Raw genomic sequence first — 21,921 nt, 5'->3', positions numbered from 1 at the left:
CCTGTTTTGACCATAGTATGTAGAAAGAACAAAAAACACCAATGACCATAGCTGCCTTTTTTGTTGACTTATCAAATATAAAACTATTCAGTCTATTTTTTTTCTGTTCAATGTTTATCCTAACAAGTTGAATGAATATAATTAAGCTTCAAAATTTGTTGTTAATTATATTTGGTTGTCAATGGGACATCAATATTACAAATTTTGACAAACGATTTTGGGATTTTTTTTATTGTTGTCTTTTTGGCTCCAAAATGTTGATTATAATTGGTCAGTGAAAAAAAAAAGTTTGGACATGAAGATTATAGTGTCCTTAAAAAAGGGACCCAACCAGGCCATTGTGAACATTTTTTCTTTGAAATATAAAGGCAACATCAGAGGCATGCAAATTTGGACAAAATAGGCCTAGGTTTTAAAGAGTTAAAAGTCTGTGCTGAGTGATCATCACACAGTAAATGTAGCATTTGCATTAGCATCAACTTTAGCGTGGCGGGCATTTTCTTAAACCTTTTTTTGTTTCTATACAGTTCATGGTGTCTAGGTAAGTGTAACGGGTACACGCGAGTCCATGTGGAGCGTGGAAACCTCCCTGCCGATTCCTTCATGTAAGGACGCTAGCGGCTGCGCCGTTGGCTCGAGCTTATTGGTGTAGTGGTTACCGATCTTGCCTGCCGAGTGGAAGCGTCGTTGGCGCGCGGGTTCGCGTCCCGGCCTAGTCAGAGGTGGGAGCGGAACGCTGGGCGGCGCTGACACAGGGGTTACAATGGTGCCGTGTACCCGGATCGGCAGCGAAGGTTTCGGGGGGTGAGTGTAACGGGTACACGCGAGTCCATGTGGAGCGTGGAAACCTCCCTGCCGATTCCTTCATGTAAGGACGCTAGCGGCTGCGCCGTTGGCTCGAGCTTATTGGTGTAGTGGTTACCGATCTTGCCTGCCGAGTGGAAGCGTCGTTGGCGCGCGGGTTCGCGTCCCGGCCTAGTCAGAGGTGGGAGCGGAACGCTGGGCGGCGCTGACACAGGGGTTACAATGGTGCCGTGTACCCGGATCGGCAGCGAAGGTTTCGGGGGGTGAGTGTAACGGGTACACGCGAGTCCATGTGGAGCGTGGAAACCTCCCTGCCGATTCCTTCATGTAAGGACGCTAGCGGCTGCGCCGTTGGCTCGAGCTTATTGGTGTAGTGGTTACCGATCTTGCCTGCCGAGTGGAAGCGTCGTTGGCGCGCGGGTTCGCGTCCCGGCCTAGTCAGAGGTGGGAGCGGAACGCGGGGCGGCGCTGACACAGGGGTTACATAAGTATAATTGAAATAGTTGGGAACCTTTATTTATTTATTTTGTCGGAAACCTTTATCTATTTATATATTCATTTTGGGAGGAATTGCATTTTACAGACAAAAACATTTTAGTAAACATAGACTGAAATTAGACGAAATTAGTCTTTGTCTTCGTCTAGTTTTAGTTGACGACAACCTAACACATTTTGAGATGACTAAAGTATGACTAAGACTAATAAGTATTATTGTCCAAAAGATTAAGACGAAAATAAAGGCTGCCAAAAACAACACTGGTTTAACCGATAAATACTTTCATAATAAATGCATAAAACTACAAACTTTGAAATTAGGTTAACAAGGGAATTTTCTTCCATTTCTGTCACTGTCACTACAACCAATCAGCAATGGGTTTATTGATCGACAAATCACATGCGAGGACACTGGCCAACCTGGAAATTGACATCCACACGCCACACTTTGTCAACATAGAGAAGCATATCATTTTAGCTGTGTGCGACCAGCAAATACTTTACGATACCTCACGGCATGATTTTCGGGATGTAAATAAAAAAGCAGCAGTATGGAAACTTGTTGGCGCTCAGAGACGGAATTTTAAAACTAGGGATGTCCCGATCCAGGTTTTTGCACTTCCGATCCGATACCGATATTGTTTTGCACTTCCGATCCGATACCGGCCTATCTGAGCATGTGTTAAAGTTTAAAGTTATTTAGCCTTCTTACTTAGTTGTCAGACTCATGTTGAAAAAGGTTTTAGTACTCTTGATAACTAGCATGCTGAATTAGGTGAGTTTGAATAACACACAACGGTTGGTAATAAGAAACTGACCTGTTTATTCAGTGACAAACACAAAACATTATAAATAACAAACAGAAATGGCATAGTCAGTCAGTAAAACATGCAAATAATATTGTAAACTGTCTTAAAAAAGCAAAACACACAAACAACCTCAGTGGAAAATCCCACAAACCCCGCAAGCTATTAAATTTTAATGTTTTGTGCATTAGTTACAAAAATTGTATGAAAAGCCTCTCAGGTTTAAACAAACGACTATTTCAGTATCAAGTTAACAATTTAAAACAGTAAAATATTCAAGTCCCCATTCTGTATCAGCAGCTTTAAACTACATTCAATTCATTTAATTTTGAGAATCAACTGTTAAAGTTGTTAAAACTGCTCTCGTTATTCCATAATTTCCCTTCTGTTTACTTTCGACATGTGAAAGTTTTAAAACTGTTTTGAAGATAGATTCAAGTCATGATTTTGCCGATTTAGGAGTATTTTAGATAAAAAGTTAATTAGGTTCGCTTGGAAGGTTCACAACAGCCTACTAGGGAAGTCTCCTGCTTTAAGATGGCGGCTGTTTAATAACGCACCTAGTTTTCAATACTTCAATGTTGCTAACGCCGTCGAGTCTGTCATTTTGCATCTAGTTCTATGTACATATGATATCTATTATCTACAGTAAAACGATGTTGACGTAGTTTGTAGCGGCTGTTAGCAGCAGTCAGGTATTCTTGTGTTTTTTATCCAGCAGCATGAGTTGAGGTAAAGCCGTGAGTTGAGCATTGGCATTACCCGGGTCCATGATAAGCATGATGTTTATTCTCCGGATGCAATGCGGTCCGTTTCTCATTGCGTCCCGAAGACCGCGCTGTGTATTAGTTCAGCTTAACTTGACATATTTCAATAATTGGAATTTGGATGTTTGTGAATCGTTCTCGAATCTTCCACGGCCGAATCGCTCAAGGATATAATGACGGCTGGGCATGTTGTACCGTGGTTCTAAGTGTTGGATGGTGCGTCTTTACTCACGAGAGATAATGGCTCGTCATCCAGAATGAATTCTTCGGCAATGACTCTTGTTATCCCCTGGGCTTTGGGACTGTCGAGTGCCAGATTGTCACGCATAGCAAAAGTTTCTGCCAGTGTTAGTTGCGTAGGACCTTTCTTTTTGTCTTCGATTTTCTTAACATACTTCTTATATTGTTTGTGGTGGTATTTCGCTAAATGCTTGATTACATTGGTTGTATTAAAACTTCTTACAGCTTTACCACCACGCTTGACTTTATTGTGGCATATGTTGCAATCTGCCTCTTCGTCTTCTTCGTCCTTTAAGGTAAGCCTGTCGCAATATGCAATAATTCCATTTATCGCACGATATATAAAAATGAAGGCGGTAACTTTTCCGCTGCGATTTATCGCCTCGCGTGCACGTGTGTGTGCGCGTGCGGCAGACGTGCTGTTAAAAGTTCGTTACCAACTGCGCAAAATGCATCTTCGTTCCAGGTCCGCCAAAAACTAGCGCCGGAGCCAATTGTTCCCATTATATCCTATTGTTCAACGTATACCGGCCGCGTCAGTGCTCCGGAGTGACTGTGGACCATCTATGGCGCGCCGGTGTTGTTGACGTGTGGGCGCTCCCGTCAGGAGTGACATTTCACGCGGGGCGGCTATTTTTCGGCACAACGCTGGATATTTACAATTAAGTCCGCCAAAACATTGTTACCGACTTGGCTGGTAGGAATAACCTCACTTTGACAACGAACAGCTGAATGAAATTACCGGTAAGAGCGCTGTGCTTCAAACTCGTCCTGTATATGAAAGCCCTCATATGCTGGTGTTGTGTAGTAATGAGCAGACGTGACTTCAGCGGCGCTTGCTAACTGTTTTAATGCGCGGTTGCGCGCACACACTAGATATCATGAAATGGCAAACTAGATGTGCTACTTCCCATGCCATTGGCTACGTGAGCCCAGAGTGATTATGGGACATGTAGTCCATATACTACATCGATGAATTCCAAACTGTCGTGACTGAATGGAAGTTAAGAAGGCCAAATCAATCCATACCAGTGACTATAGATAATGTTGCAAATATTGTTAATTCAGTACGTGACACAAATGGATTTGGACCATAAATAGGATGTCTTGCTCATGTAGTAAACCTAGCTACTAAGAGAGCTGTAGCAATCAACGGTGTGCCCTGCCTCACTTTACAAACAGTAAAGATTGTTCTCAGCACTTTTATACAATTTTTTTTTCATATCAGTAAGAAGTAAGCACATAAATATTATGCACTAAAATGCATGTTTATATGATGGCAATTTAATTTTTGCTCGTTAGCAAAAAAAAAAAAAAAAAAAAAAAAATACAATTGTTATGTTTTTTTTTACAGAGCATTAAATGTATTGAATCGGATCGAAAATCGTGTCCCTCGTATCAAAATTCGTACCGAACCATGACTTAACTGTATCATTGCATCCCTATGGAACACCATTGCAGAAGCTATGACGGGAAAAGTTTTCATTTTTCTAAATGCTGAAGTTGTTAAGTGCAATTTTTTTTTTTTTTAACACATTTTATTTATTCTGTGTTTTTGTGCGGTATCAATATTGTTGTTTTTTACTTAAGAGGTATGGTCTATTGTTTTTAGTTGTGATTTCTTAAAAAGTATATTTGAATTTAAGAGTAAATATCGCGTTTAAATGGGTGTACTTCATCTATTAATATATACTGTATTCGCACTGCGTTACTGTAAATTGGTTTAAAAAATGGGGGGGGGGGGGGGCGCAATAATATCGCATATCGCAATAATTTATGAGAATAATTATCGCACACTAAAATTTGTTATCGCGACAGGCCTACTTTAAGGTGAAATGATCCCACACAGCTGACATTTTTACCATTAAAGTTTCTCGGTAAATTGGGAGACGGTAATGTAAATGTAGTGTGTTGAAGGTGTGCCGTAAAATGCGGACCGGATTTTAGGGAAACTGAAGCAAAAACTGGAATGGCTTATGTAAATTGATGCGCTGGAAAACCCGGACCGGACTTTGAAGAAAAAAAAAGTGGATCGGAAGTCTGGATTGGAATTTTTCCCGTGTTGGCCGATCCGATACCGATGCGCATTTTTTTGCCCATATCGGCGTCCGATCCGATCCAAATATCAGATCGGGACATCTCTATTTAAAACGCCTTCCAAATTCATAGCTAATCAGAGACGAGCGATGTCGCACAGGCATATGGCGGTGTGTGTTGCATCGCGCTCCGTGTGTTGCCTTTCAGCTCAACGGCGATGACGAAATGACACTTTGACACAATGAAAAGTAGTCAGTATGAGAGAGTAATAGAGTTAATTCATTTTCCCCTCAAAATAAAGCCATTGATATCCTAACCCCTAGCAACAAAAGTGAGTACACCCCTTAGAAACTACGTACATCCCTAAATGTCCAAATTGAGGACTGTTTGTCATTTTCCCTCCAAAATGACACGTGACTCGTTACAGGAATGCTGTCAGCATTGTTGCAGAGATTGAAGAGGTGGGGGGTCAGCCTGTTAGTGCTCAGACCATATGCCACACTCTACATCAAATTGGTGTGCATGGCTGTCATCCAAGGAGGAAGCCTCTTCTGAAGACGGTACACAAGAAAGCCCGCAAACAGTTTGTTGAAGAAATGTCAACAAAGCACATGGATTACTGGAACCATGTCCTATGGTCTGATGAGACGGGTGGGCTACACTGCATGTCTCTGATCGAAAGCTACGAGTTTTCCCCTTCGAACAAATCACCCTGAAATCGAATCAACTTCTCTGACCTACTCTGTAACATCTACATGTACAGGTACAATTTCTCAGATATCCTCCGCACCTTCATGCCATCCACATCTTTAGAATGAGTGTCTTTGAGTTTGAAAAAGAAAACAATTACACCAAGCCAGGCAAGGTAAGTAGGGAGATTTCTCCACCACATTGATCTTCTTGGCCAGGAACTGTCAGATGCTCAGGACATTGCGCACAGCAAAATTACCCGTCACAACTTTGACTTACAGAATGCCACAAAACCTTTCAGCTTTTTGCAGATGAGCTGACAAAGAATGGTTAAACTCAGGAATTTGGTTTGCAACATCGTGTGACAGCTGTTGTTGGACTTTTGTAACACCTCGTATATTTCGTTTCATGAATGAATACTACTAGAAAGTAGTACACACACGAGATACTACAAGTGAGGCAAAAGCAGTGAGTTTTGTACCTGCTGTGTGTGGCCAATTGCACTTGAAAAAAAATGTGTGTGAGGAGCGATGAGTGGCATGTGCGCGCCTCAAGAAGCAGCTGTTGAACGTGCCCGCGCTTCAAGTGAAGTGAAGGCGCGCGCGTGGGAAGTGATTCAACGCGGTCCACCTGCCGTGGGCCGACATACGTGCACACACTAAACACACGTCAACAAACAGGGTCATATTCTTCACTCGAGGGCACCAAATGGCTCTTAACAACGTGCATCTCCAGACGGGCACGCAAAACACTATGAGGTTGTAACGAGCCTTGGTATCAGCGAGTGTCGAGGAAAAGCTACTGTACACTTTACTTCACATTAAAGGGTCATTCAGTAAAGCAAGCCTCGAGGTTGTGTTTTGCATAATAATCGCAACAGCCCTACGGTAACTTGAAGTTAATTTGGGTGGGTGTGACGGAGGGGGTCATCCCTTCAGGCTAATCAGCTTTTAAAAGACAATTGTCTGGAAAGGAGCACGAGAACTAAACGCTTCAATTGCAATAGCTTTTGCTTCCCCTTCCGCACTTCGCGACTTGAATAACCGCTCGGCGACGGTTGAGGGTATAAAAAAAAACAAAACAAAAAACAGACCAGCGTTTGCTCGATATCCTCCGGACTTCCTTTACAACCCCTCGCCGCATGCTCGCTTAACGCAAACAACCCCCCGAAAGGGCTTCAAAACATAACAAGGTTTTCACTCACCGTAAGAAGCGAGAACGCGCTAATTCCAGGGTTAATAAATTAGTAATTCCCTGCCGTCGTTGGCGGTGGAGACGCGGATACATCCATCCGTCGAGTAGTCCGACTTTTGTTGTCACGCAGGAAGCTCCAGCGAGGAGCTGAGAGGAAGAAGAGAAGGTGGCCGGCTGCTGGGAGCCGAGCCGGGCGCCGGGAGGTGGGGCTTCCTCGCAGGCGGGGGCCGGACGGACAGACAAACAAGCCGGAGGGGGTGGGGGTATAAGCACCTGCTCCCCCCTCAGCCACGCCTCCAGGGCCGAGGGACTAACCTCGCTTTGAGCCCGCTACTACATGGAATCAAGAAAGTAGCTACTACCCCTCAAACTATACAATTTACGATAGGTCAATGACTAATTAACAGATAGAGCATCAACTAACACATTTACGCAGACTGCTGTATTTTTTCCCTTTAAAACCCTTCATTGGGAGAGTGACTATTTTGGTCATTAAACAAACCTTAAAGAGCTGGCTGGCGTCCTCACACTGGACATAACATTACTGTATGGGTCATCTATGGTCGACCACAATACAGTGGTACCTCTACATACGAAGTTAATTCGTTCCAGGACCTTGTGTTTAAGTCGAAATGGTCATATGTCGAGCAGGATTTTCCGATAACAAAACATTATAATTCCATTACACTCCATTACTTCCATGACTACACTAAATTCATAATAAATACTGATGTTACTGGAGGTGGGACTCTTGGGGTACTTAACGATTCGATTACAATTCAGAGGCACCGATTCAATTATAAATCGATTATTGATGATAGCCCCCCCACTTAATGTTTTGTACATTAGTTCCAAAATTGTTCAAAAATCCTCTCAGGCTAAACCAAACTTATATTTGAGTATCAAGTTAACGGTTAAAAACAGTACATAAAATACTCAAGTCCCCATTCTATATCAGCAGCTTTAAACTACATTCAATTAATTTAATGTTGTTAATCAACCGTTAAATTTGTTAAAATTTCTCCCGGTATTCCCTAATTTCCCTTCCGTCTACTTTGGACATGTGAAAGTTTTAAAACTGTTTCATCATTTACAGATAGATTCAAGTCAAGATTTTGCCGATTTAGGAGTATTTTGGATAAAAAGTTAATTAGGTTCGCCACAACAGAGCCTACTAGAGAAGCATACTGCTTTAAGATGGCGGCTGTTTACTATTGCTGTCAAGTCTGTCATTTCGCATCTAGTTCTCTGTACATGTTCTAATCCCGCCGTTGTGTCATTTCGCATCTAGTTCTACATATATAGGATATCTACTGTGGCCATATGTTGCCTTATTTTTGTAGCAACTAGGCGTTGTTTGTAGCAGCTGTCGGCCGCAGTCAGGTATTATCGTTTATCTAGCGGCATGTACTGAACATGATATTTACTCTCGGTCTGTTCCTCATTGCGTCCTGAAGACCGCACTGACTGTGTTTAAGTTCCCCTTTACCTGGTATAATTCAATAATCGGAATCACAAATAATCTAAGAATCAGAAATTTTGCACACCTCTAGATGTTACTATTGCAAATATAAATTACAAAGAGCAAAACAAATAAAAAATTATGAATAAAAATCAGAATAATCATATAATAATAGCAATAATTATGATAACAACTGTAATAATGTAACAAATCGGGTTCCAATGAGGCGAATGTGTTTACGTGGTGTACCTGAACGCATCGCATGAGCGTTTTTACTTTCACTTTGTTTACTTGCTGCGGGGGACACTAGGCGTGTTGTGTTGCATAATTTGATGGAATAAATGATCAGAAACCTGATGAAGCAAGCGATTTCTTTGGCGAAGTTACTAAAATAATCATCACCTTTTTCCCTTTTTTCACCACCCGCACTAACATTGTTGGAACACATGTTGCTTTCTCGCAAGAAAATCTGCCTTACGTCTTGCGGGAAAACAAAGAAACTGAGGCGCTGTCATAGATAGTCGTATTTAGAGCATGTCGTCAGATGCAGAAACATATGGCGAGTCAAATTTTACGTCAGGTCCGAAAAGATCGTGCCGAAGCGATCGTATGTCGAGGTACCACTGTAATAACATTTGGGATAGAAGGGTGGACAACAAAATCTGATGTCCACATGTAGACACCAGGTCTATTATTATATTTTTATTTATTCATAACAACTATCTTTTTTAAAATAATATTTTTATTATTTTAATCAATAAAATGTTAATAAAACAAAATTAATAACATTTAAATAAATAAAAACAGATTATAATCTGGTTATGGTCCGCCCAAAATATTCTAAAGTCTACTTAAACTGGGAGGACTGGCTGTGAATGCTCATCTTTCGGTGCAATTGACGGCATGAGATGTCCAATCAATTTGAATGAGAGCCCCAGTCAAAATGGATTCGATGTCTCTAGTGCCGTCAATGAGTTAAATACTATGAATTTTAAAAAGTGCCCTTTAGAAGGTTAATATACTACAGTACTGTAAATTTATCAAATTCAGATGAAGCCCACTGCATCACATTTTATGGTCCACTAAAGCAAATAGTGTGTCTACTTCAAGTTTCTTGTTAAACAGGTTTGTTCTTTTCATTTGGGCACACAATATGTACCTAAAAGGCACATTTTCAATTTGTTTTCCCACCAACTCACTTCATAAAGTCTCTGTAAAGGCAAAAATATTTCCTAAATTTACCCACGTCAGAGAACAATGTTGTTAAAAAAAACTGCACATTTACTTTTGGCTGGGTTCTTAAATGTTACATACTACTTACATCCCTGTGCTAGAGTTCTCAGTGTCACTCTTCATCATCTACTCTTCATATAATATTTACAAAGAAATGTGTAAATTCACCTTGCAAAGACTTCACAATCCTTAAAACAAACAATTTGTATGCAACAATTTTCCATGACTTCTGATGTCAAATTCAGTTAGTGAATGACTGGAAGTACACTACATGTAAATCCATGCATATTAATTCACCTTATTATTATTATTATTATTATTATTAGATGGTTTTCAGTCATAAAAGCCATCTGAAGGAAAACGCAAATCCACTTTTCTGATGAAGAAAATATATTCAACCGATGATTCAAAGGGGTCCCTTCTGGACAGTAACGATGTAAATCTAGGCTATTGTTGTATTTTTTACTATTCAAGCATTTTGGGGGCAAAAGTCAAGGTACACCTTAAACTGGTTGCCAATCAACCACAGTCAAAATAGAATTTAAAGAATGAATAAAAATGAATGCCTCAAAGACTGCAAATCAAAACATGGCAATACAAATCAGTGGATTACAAGTCTCGTTTTAGACTGTAATAATATGCACCCTTATGTAGAAGAAATCACGCAATTGAAACAATCCCACAAAATCCATCATTTAATCTTGTAAATCTCTCAAAACATCTGAAGGCACTATGATAGCTGGAATGATTAACTAAAACCAGATTAAATATGGAAGTCACATACATGTCTATTTGAAATAAGCGACAGCTGAAGGTAAATGACACTTTTGTCAAGATAATCAATTATCTTATAAACTCGTAGAAAGGAGAGGTAATTCGTGGATTGTCCACAAGGGGACAGCCATTAACCAAGAGCACACAGTGAGCACACAGACGACAAGCTTCATAAAACCTCACAACCCCTTCCTGGTTCATCAATGGTCTTACTGTGGATTAGGTAGCAGCAGCTCCACAGTTTGTGCAATCAAAGCCACTCTTGTAAGTGGTAAAGAGGGGCTGCTCTACCAAAGCCAGGGATGGATATTTGGATTAGATAGGCAATGTCTGAGGAGGAGGTGGGAGGAAGCTTTTTAAATGGCAGCGTGTTAATTTTTAAATACAAATTGTGGGGCTCCTTCCACGACCTGCATGACACCCGTTACTTAGAAGTCGAGATACCTGAGTAGAAAAAAAAATAGTACTAATTCAATTTATTTAAGTGAAAAGGACAGACTACTTAGCCCATTGACTGCCATTTGACGGTGATAGATGTCAAATTCATCTGAAGTGGGAGAGGCTGTCAGTGACAATGGTAGCCAGTGAGCTCAGTAAAGATATATTATACTGTACAATACTGTTTTGGATAACTTTGCACAATGGGGAAAGAAATCTATTTTGACAAAGTAAGTTATGTACTGTATATCGGTTTTTAAATTTAGGAAGTAAAAAAGTGTTTTAAAAAAAGAAGGAATGGACAACTGAAAACTACTTACAAGTAAGTATGATAATCAAGTATTTTTACCTTGCTACTTCCCACCACTGACCCTAGCTAATGTCAGTGCTTTACATGTTATGACCTTACTCTAGAAAGTGTGTATGGATGCACTTGTGCAGTGTGTGGTAATGACTGTGTGTCTTGTCTTTCATCCAAGTGCTAGTGTGTCCCTCACCTCTATTTGACCTGCCTGCCAGTGAGAGCGAGCAGGTATGATGCGGCAAAGAGACCTCCGCCTCTGATCTGCCTCGCGCCGTCTGTGCACACGCTACCACTTGGACAGCTTTCTCCACACTGACAGAGCCTCCTTCTGTTGATTTACTCACACATGCCTGTGTTAAAATGTATTTTACTTAATAGTTTAATTTGATCCTGCTTTTTTTTCTCCCATTCACCAACAATGAGTTGAGTCATTTCTGGTGATTATTGTTTGCTGTAAGTGATAAGTTGACACTCATTTCACACTGATACCGCAAATGGATACTTCTGTAACACAACTGAGCTTCACTGACTTTTTTTTTTTACGTGTTTACATAGTTGATGTGTAGCTAAAATTTTGGCCACCACCTTCCTATTCTACCCCCAACATGATTACCTTCTATCGACGCTGCTAACGTTCTGCTTTATCGCTGCAGCCCTTACCCCTACCCCAACTCCCCCAACCGACTCTCCCCAGCAGCAGACCTGGCCCTAGGCATCGTTTGCTTAATTTAATAAAGGGGCTTAAGCTTTTGAGAGGCTTTTGAAGGATCTGACTGCTGTTACATTCATTACAATCTATCAGCCACAGGAGACGGAGACAGCATGGCTGTGGAAGAGCGGTGGCTGCAAAAAAAAAGTGCTAATTATTACATTTACGCCTATTTGTCCTGATATTATGGCAGCTCTCCCCACTCAGGATGCCTCCTTCACCTCTTTGAACTCCCTCATGCAACAACTCGATTATGAGGATGACAAGTGGCAGCTCTTTTAGCCTTCAACATGGGAGACTGGCTCAAAAAAACGAATATACACTAGTGTAGTTTATAAAAGAGGTCACGCCTGGTTTTCATCCATATTATTCTACATCTAAATCAGAGAACAACATTCGAGACACTTCATTGGGTGAGATTTGCACAGTATAATGACATCCAAAACACAACCTGTATCAAACAATGTAATAAAAATTGTCAATGCCATAGATTAGAAGGATTATTTAGCATTTTTTTATTAGTGTGGTTGTACTGCAGTGGAGTTGAACCACAACGCATCTTATTTCGAGATGTTTTTCATCATTTGTTTGCCATATGAGCATATTGGACTTTTCATTCGATTCAGTGCATTTCCACGTTAAACTGAAACTGCAATAAAACATTTTTAAATTATTATCCCTCCAACAATGTCAATCTTAACAGTATTTTCTTTATTGTGGCAGGGATCCCGATACAGCCTGTGGCTTTTATGTGCGTATGTAAATGAATATTTACACAGCTACTGCTGGATGACTGGCTAGGCCACTGTGTGCTCCACGTTCTTCCCTGGCAGCTAATAGGGGTAATTAACATGCTGATGAGAAGTTGAACCAACAGCAGGGGAGGAGCTCGGCAATGTGACAGGTTAAACAAGGAAGTGACGGTAAAAAAGAAAACCCCTGTGTTGTTTACCTCAGTGAAGAAGGGCTTTCATCTCCAGTGAAAATACATGTCAGGAATTAGTGGGTATAGCATGATAATGTATTTTAAAGCTTTAAATCTATTTAACATTACGGAAAATATGTGTCTTACATGCCGTCTCAGCTATGTAAATATATACACTTGGGTTGCTACAAATTATTATTTTGATAATAAAATGATAAAATAATAATCTTTTTTTTTTTTTTGCGATAGTCAGTTCATATTTAAATAATGTTATTTACTGTTTATATTACAGAAAATAGGAGAGAATATATTTTTTTAATTTTTACTTTTTTTAATTGAAAATAGAAATAAAAAAGAGTGAAAGATATATAAGACGATATTTAATGTTTTTTCTTTTTTGTTACATTTTGTCAAAAATGAATATTTTTCTAATATAAAAATAAATTATAAAGTATATAGCTTTTATTTTCCTTATTTTTGCTTTGAATTGAAAACAAAAAAAATATAAAATATATAATTTAAAAAATGTATAATGGATACAAAGAGAACAGTATGTTTTACCTGCTTTGTTTGCAAACTTGAAATATATTTCTTTAACTTAAGTTGAAAACTGAGTTAAAAAGATCCATAGACATCATTACTATTGACGTGTCACTTCGTCACTCTTAGCGCGACGCCTTATCAGAGGGGGCCAAGCTTCATTTAGTAATAGCCGAAGACGGCACACCCTCATTTTGGATTTAAGCTTGGATTTACGCACGACTGGATTTAACTACGAAAGTTGTACTGCATACAAACAGGAAGGATTGTCTCGGGAGTGATTTGTTCGAGGATTCAAGGTAAACATTATATTTTTTTGTACCACACAACGAAAGTTGTACTGCATACAAACAGGAAGTATTGTCTCGGGAGTGATTTTTTCGAGGATTCAAGGTAAACATTATGTTTTTTTGTACCATGCATGCGTGATTGAAGCATTTATTCGCAGGAATTTTCTTTTTTATTTCAACATGGAGGCGGCTAATTTTCATAACTGACTAGGCTCATAGTTTACTTTTAACCAAGAATCGAGACTGTTTTAAGTAGCATTGTACTTCGTCAACATACGTAAAATAAACGCTAACTGCACGGTTTCTTTGCTTTTAACCAAGAATCGAGACTGTTTTACGTCCCTATCTATGAAGAATTTGGGGCAATTCTATTCGATAATAAGTTGTGATTGTATATATAATTTATTAATAATCTATTCACATATTATTTATAGTTGATTCTGCGTGTTTTCCTCAAGTATTAAGTTTCTGATGTTAAATCGAGTGATTTATTAGCTGTTGAAAACTTGCAGTAAATTAAAAAAAAAAGTTGCTATTTTCGTCAAAAACTTATATGCTATGTTAAATATTGCTATTGATCCTGAAAATATAGGTGATTGTCTCTGCATTTGGTGATTTTTGTGCATCTAGTGTGTAAGATAAGCTTATTGTATGACACTTATTACACCAGTCGTACAAGTATGCTCTCCCATAACTACTCCCAAGCTATGACGCGAATGATAGTTAAACACTGTAACAATGCATACTCAGGCGGAGCGACTAATGTACATGTTTGTACTTCCCCAACCACATTGTGTGCGAGTGTGTGTGTTCAAAACTAAGTTGCTATCTTCACTTAGAGGTGCGTTGCAAATCACAAACTGCCGTCACAATGACGCCTTGCAACTGATGTAATGCATGACTGTGTTGTGTAACCATAACAACGGCTCCCTAATAAAAAGACGGCAGAATGAGGAGCTCTGAGAGAGACTTCGGTGAGACTCCGATTTGGCACGTTGCGCTCTCTCCGACCTCACCCCAAGCGGCCGTCATGTAAAATCTCACTCTCTGTCTGCTGTCTCAGTTATTTACATCCTCTCTTGGGTTACTTTGCAGAATAGTACATAGTTTAGACCCAACAAGTGTAAAATATGAGACTTTCATAGCCATTGTAAGTTGTGTTATACTCATATTAAAAATAATTAATCGGGATTTTATAAGGGAACGACTTTGAATTTTTTGATGCCGCTGCTCATGGAGACTCATATAGGCTATGGCTAAGGTAGGTGGCTGTTTTGGTTTTAGGTTAGTAGCAGCTTTGGTTTTGTAAATATTTGAATTTGAAGTTTTTGAAAATAGGCCTCCTACAAACCGGCCCCGTTTCCCGTCTCATGCCAATAGGTTATGAAGTCTATGAAAAGATCATATGTAATGTTTTGTAAAAAAATTAAAATAAATAACACATTAAAAACATATAAGAATGAGTGACTGCTTCCAGTTATTTTCTTTTAATTTAATACACATTTTAAAAACAAAAAAGAATATTTAAATGTTCCCCTTTTTGAACTGATTAATTCATATATTTATTTGATAATTTACTAATTAGTAAAAAAAAATAAAATAATAATCAGTAAGAAAATATTTACAATGAACAATTCAATGCCATTGGCAGCGTTAGACATCCATCCCATTTTAAATGCAAGGGGCTGGCAACCATCTATAAGCGTCAATTGCAGCCATCTTAAGAGGCTAAAAACAAAAAGTGTATGTGGACAATTCTGAGGTAAACAATGTCTCTAAACGATTAATCGTCTATCAAAATACTTTTCTACTAATTTGACTATTGATTAGTCGATTAATTGTGGCAGCTCTAATATTCTGATGTCAGAAGACAGTGTAAGGTGAAAGAAAGCAGAGCAGTGTAATAAAAGGGGGGGAAAGAGCTTTTCGGATGGGATGTGGCTAAACGAAAGATATAGGGAGGAGATGTATGGATTGAACGTGTTTGGCTGTGATCCCTCCTGTCTACCCGTGTGTATTTGAGTGTGCAATAGGGGGAGTGTGGTGAGGCCTATTCACAGACATGGTGGTAATAGGCTGGGGGGAGCCAGGATGTGTCTGAGCCACTGACCTGCCCATTAGCTCTCTCCACTCCGTTAAGCCCTCACATCGATCACCCAGCCGCACATCATTGATCTGGAAAAACAGGCACACGAGCACTACAGACCCTCCGCCCCCCGTATTGGTCATTGCGTCTGTGTGTGTGAGCGTATAAGAGAAAGTAAAGATGATTTTATACTGTATACTTGTTTTATGTCTATGGATGATACAAATATGCTCTTCGTGCCACTAATAAAAGGGACTGAGGAACTTTTTAAAAAAGCATCTTGTTATAGCATTTTCTAATTATTCAAAGCCATTCCTCATTTCAGCCTCAGCTGTGACAAAATTATCAATGTGCACTCCTCTATTAGACATGTTGGTGGCGGTTAATTGTTAGCTGTCAGTGTCAATACTTCAAGCTAAGCCGAAGCCTTTTAACCCCGCCGGCTTTTTGCCCGTGCATACAGAACAGCAATGATCACACACTTACAGACTTCAGCACTGCTTCCTATGAGTTTAGACAGTATATTGTACTCAATGTGGGTTCAAATTCAGGACATGAAGGCTGAAGCTTACAGAATGAGGATACAGGTGTAAAGTAGGGAAAATAATAAGTAAGATGAAAGAACCAGATGTAGAAGTCGATGCATATCATTTAACACATCAGATGTGAATGCTCGCTTCTTTTAAGATGATTTGTTTCTCTAAGATGTTGATGTTATTTTTGCATATGTACCACCTTAATAAGCCCTTCCAAATACGTGTATAAAATGTGTAAAGCACACACACACTTTTATTGAGTGGTTGTTCACGTTTTGAAGCCATGCAACTCTTCTAAAAGAAAGTCAGAATGATCGTGAAGTTTTATTGTCAGTACAACTAATGATGAATGGCAGTTTTTTTAATACACGGCAAAAATGTTCAGCAACAATAATAATAAAAAAGACATTTATCATGCCTGCCGCCTGAGCACATCATGGCACATTCACACGCACCTCTTTAACAAGCAAAAGGACGGTGCCAGCCAAACCAATTATCTTTCTAATTATGAATTAACAGCAAAGCAAAGTCTCCCCCCACACACTGTTAGGTCTTCAAATTGAGCTGATGAGTGGGGGTTATGCAAATCTAAACAAAATCATTTTGAAAAGAGGACCTCCTCGTGTGCCCACTTGGCTTATCCGGCAATGAAAGTGACGAGCAAGTGACTGTGCACTGCTTCGCCAGTTTGCCACACATTACAGTATAGCACTGTGTGCGAGGGAAATGCGCAATTATTAGACAGAGCGGAAGGGGTGTGTGTTGATGAGCCAGTGAGAGTTCAAGCCCATGCTAATAGGGTAATTGCATTGATTCCCATTTAGCGGCACCCTCTGATGTTATTTACAGCATTTAACCTAATGAACAAGGCCTTCCGCTCCCTTCTCAGCTCACTTTTTTCAAGCTGTGACATGCCACTAAACAATTGTCGCAAACACTCTGTCCCCAATCACCCTTTTCAGAACTGGAAAAACTACCGTTTACATATTTTGGCCATTGATAACAGTCATGCATACACGGCACTGATTGTTTCTGGTATCACACTCCTTTGTTGTATCAGGCCTGTTGGCAGAGACACTGAACTTGTTTGAAGTGGCCATGTTTATCTGATGAGCCATGCATGTCAGTTGAAGAGGTGAAGGAGGGATTTGTTTAGACATTTGAGGGGCCAAATGTCAAAGAAAATCCTTGATTGATAAAGACTGCTTCTATTGTTTCAGCTACCTTTTCTCTTCATTTGGACTCTGCAGCTTTAATAAGGAAACAACCTATTTATGAATTTGTGTGTTGAACTATTCACCTACTGGTCAGTCGACATACAAGTGCAGTGGTTAAGTAGGTAATGCCTGCCTGTACATGACCAAGTAAAACAAAAAGTAAAGAACGAGCTAGTCATCACAAAATCCAATGCTAGCTGTTGCAGACAATAATAATAGCGTTTAGCATTTACAATTAATATAAGCAAATACCCAGATAATGTCCAGGTTAGTGTAGCGCTACTCATTTACATCTACATAGCATTAGCATCTGCATAACTAACCAAAAGGCAAACAGTTAAATTCTAAGCAAACATAGGGCCACCTCTTCATATGAATAACATTTGCTTCACACTGACAATTAAATAAATAAATACTAGCGCACGCTTTTATTGATTGATTGATATTTAATTCAATTAATATATTTAATTTGTATTTATTTTTAATTTTTGAATCTTTTTTCCCAATTTTGTATTTACCGTGGTACCGCTACATACGTTAATTTGTTCCAGGACCTTGTTTGTAAGTCGAAATGGTTGTATGTCGAGCAGGATTTTCCCATAGGAATACATTATAATTCCATTAATTCGTTCCACAGCCCAAAAACCTACACTAAATCCTTAATAAATACAGCTGGTACTATTACCAATGGCAATTAAACATAGCAATAAAAAAAAAAAAAAGTTATGAATAAAAATCAGAATAATGTAAAAATAATAATAATAATAAATAATGATTCCTGTAAATAATGTAACGAATCGGATTTTAATGTGGCGGACACTTTTTGCTCTACCTGAACGCACCGCGGGGCTGACGTCACAATGAGACAGGTCGGTGCAGTAGAGATAATACGTTAGTTTTCTTGAGAGCACAGTCAACTGCGGAGGACACTAGGCGTTTTGTATATGATAAGTTCTTAAATAAATGATAAAAACGTGACAAAGCTGGCGATTTCCTTTGCTATGTTACCACAATAATAATTGTCACCGTAACTTATAATGACTGGCGAATGGTGGTCAGAAGAGGATTGTGGAGCTGTATCGTTGAGCCAGTTTACGGATGCACACCCCATGCTCATATTTTTCTATAATTTGCATCTTCATTTCAAAGGTAAGCATCACTTTTTTCCTTGTTTCACCAACTGTAACAACTTTTTGAAACCTGTGTTCATTTCTCACCCAAGAAAATCTGCTGTGCGTTTGTTTGCGGTGCTGTCATGTCGTCATTATTTTGAGCATGCAGTCGGATGTAGAAACAAATGGCGAGTCAAATTTTACGTTTGATGTCGAAAAGATCGTGTGTCGAAGCGATCATATGTCGAGGTACCACTGTATATGCATTTTTATTTTTATTTTGATGTTAAATTTATCTAATCCTAACTTAAGCCATAATAAAGAGATTTTTGATCAGTCAAATCTTTCTGTGGAACATCTTTCGATGTAAATATCCCATATTAACACGTGGACATCTGCGGTTCATAGTCAGGTGCGACTTGGATATGTATTTGTTCTTAGATTTTATGAAATTTTGATGCGCTCTGGTGCCATAATTAAGGTACTTTTTTGCATTAAGTCATAGTAACGTCAGGAACAAATGCTTGACAAGGTTTAACAGTGCCTAAAGTGAGAAAAAGGCTTGTTAGCGTTGCTGGTCATAGGTCTTCAAGATAACAGCATTCATCTAGCCATCTTATTCACTATTTATTTTACATGAATAAAAACTACATGTAAAATACAAGCAGTAAAAGCAGCAAGGATGTGACAGTCAACAGGTTTAATCCAATTAATCTTCCAAGGTCTTTATTTATACAGGTAGTCCCCGGGTTGCAAAGGACCCGACTTATGCGATTTTGACTTTATGATGCCTACATCTCATCATTTTATTTATTAATTTTTTAATGTTCACTTTGTTTTGTGATGCATGCTTTTGTTTTGGCGCAGGAAGCGTAGAACTGTATCGGTACGAGATGGAGAAACCAGTTGTGTATCGGAGACACAGGATTTTACTGATGTTGACAAGCAACGAAAACAATCAGGTCAAGCGGTAATGGATAGTTGGCATGCAAACGTATGCTGGGACGCTGACGACCTGACACTGAATGCTATTTGTTTGTGCCTTATATACTGTTCTCAGTTTTTTTTTTGTGACATATTAAAGAGTACTCAGTCTTTGTGGTGAAAGCTTTGTGATGCATGAGTGTGATGCAATATGCTGGTACATTGGTACATGACAAGAACAGGAAGCAAGCGCATTTACACACACACGCACACATAGCAGCTGAGTGACAGAGGTGACAGCCTGCGCGTACATTTGTTGCTTGTGTAGCGTCCAGAGGCGACGGCTGTTTATAACCCCTTCTTTTGTACTGTTTATTGTGCTTTGTCAATTGTGGTCAAATAATTGGGGCGAGTTTATGTGATTGTTTTTGATGATGTGGAGATGCTAACTGATATCAGCAGTATCAGCAGCTACTTGTAAACATAAATTTGAATTGCTGTTATTGAAGATGAGACTGATTTAATTTCATTTTATTTTAGTTTCATTCTGCAACTGTTGATGTCATGAGCAGCTGAATAAAGTCAGCAAACCACATGGATGTCTGACATAGTCATTTTGGAGCTAAGCTTCAACGTCTTGGCGAGGACAGTACAATGACGAATAATAAATGTTTTTGGATAGATTTTTTTTTTTTAGAGGGAATTTTGAGGTATTTAAAGGGTAATGTCCGATTTACTCAGGAATCTGGGTTACATCGCCAGCGCAGGAACGTAACCTGTTCTTAAACCGGGGACTACCTGTGTTTGTACTTCTGCATCTTACATATCACAAGACTACTTTAGGGAGAGAGAGTGTAGGAATTATCAGCATGCACAGGACAGAATGTAACTGTCGGGGGATGGTGTGGCTCAGTGGTAAAGTAGTTGTCTCTGCCCTGATGACCTCGCCTAAGTATCCTTGAGCAAAATACTGAACCCCACATTGCTCCTGGTGCTGCGTCACCAGTAGGTAGATGGCAATTTAGTGTAAAGCGCTTTGAGCACCTTGAAAGGTGGAACAGCGCTATACAAGTATGACACCATTTACCTATACAAGTACAGTGGGGAGAACAAGTATTTGATACACAGTCAATGGGAAAACCCATTGGCAGTGTATCAAATACTTGTTCTCCCGACTGTATAACACCAATGTTGTATTAGTGCTACATTAATGTGGTCATCACGTCCAGAACACAGACAGACTTCATCACTACTCGGCACACATCAAGTACTGTGCCAAGCATTTTTGTGAACAGAAACACACCACAGAGGGTTTGACTGGTTCATACATTACATCATAAAAAAAATCAATGGAACACCTTGCCAGTACATATAAAACAGAACAAAAGAAAAATTATGTGGTTAAGGTCAGGACCTGAGTTCTTCCAAACTAAATTGACTGAAGAATGCCCTTGTAGACCTCACCATGTTTAATTAAGGTATTTGTTTCAATACTTTTGTCCATAAATGCTATACATTTGGAACACTCATCGTCACATATGATTCATTTCATTTCTATTCAAAGGCTGTGTGGGTGGTGTAGCGGCTTGGTATAACAGTGTAGAGTACATTTGTGTGCAAATGTGTGTAACAATCTATATAATGTTTGAATGGAACATATGTCATTTGGGTTCATTCAACAAGCAGTAATTCTTTCCTCTGAGCCTTCTTTTCAATCAAATTATCACAAACATGAGGAAACTCGACTCCATACCTACTGGTGCCTTGAATTAAGAGTGACCTAACTTTTGAAGACAAGTTAGGTTTAATGGTGAATTTAATAAAGGCCTCAACCTGTTTAATACCACTGTTGTAGTGTAGTGTAGACAATATTAATCAATTGGAAAACACATCAGCGCCATTTTGCATTCTGACCATCACACACATAAGGACATCTGCATTGATACAACATATCTATTAGTCAGCTAAACTCAATATACAGCATGAGTGGTGTTCTTTCTATCAGTAGGTCTAGTATAGGCAAATAGAGAAAACGAAAAGAAAAGTCAGTAAACTTAACCATTCCTCAAATCTGCTTGTGAAACACTGAAGGAATGTGAGTGATGGAAAGTACTATGATTAACAAGTGACAAGTGATGTTATTAACGGTTATGCTCTAAAAAGAATGACGGGAACTGTGGCCACATCCATCACTCACCAGCAATTAGAAGTGAATGCTCTGGCCTTATTGAGTTGCCAACTTGGCGATACTAGAGAAGCTAAGGTGCTTCTATTATATTCTAGAGCAGAGGTCCCCATCCGCCGGGCAGCGGACCGGTACCGGTCCGTGGCGAATTTG

The 21,921-nt window shown here is 39.3% G+C and overlaps 1 protein-coding gene across 3 annotated transcripts in view; it reads right to left on the bottom strand.

Annotated features, from left to right (window-relative positions):
* gse1b (Gse1 coiled-coil protein b) overlaps positions 1-21,921 on the bottom strand; it is a 338,894-nt gene that overhangs the window by 76,784 nt on the left and 240,189 nt on the right. Inside the window, exon 1 of one of the 3 annotated variants that reach the window (XM_057857460.1) lies at positions 7,044-7,236. The exons of the other annotated variants lie outside the window; for them this stretch is intronic. The gene's annotated coding sequence lies outside the window, so the exon portion shown is untranslated. Of the gene's footprint in view, positions 1-7,043; positions 7,237-21,921 lie in introns of those variants that run through there. 3 annotated transcript variants of the gene reach the window in all.

Source organism: Corythoichthys intestinalis, chromosome 1, assembly GCF_030265065.1.
Source record: "Corythoichthys intestinalis isolate RoL2023-P3 chromosome 1, ASM3026506v1, whole genome shotgun sequence".
NCBI classification, from domain to species: Eukaryota; Metazoa; Chordata; class Actinopteri; order Syngnathiformes; family Syngnathidae; genus Corythoichthys; species Corythoichthys intestinalis.
The sequence above is the reverse complement of the archived record's forward strand: the minus strand, read 5'-3'. Positions and strand labels throughout refer to the sequence as shown.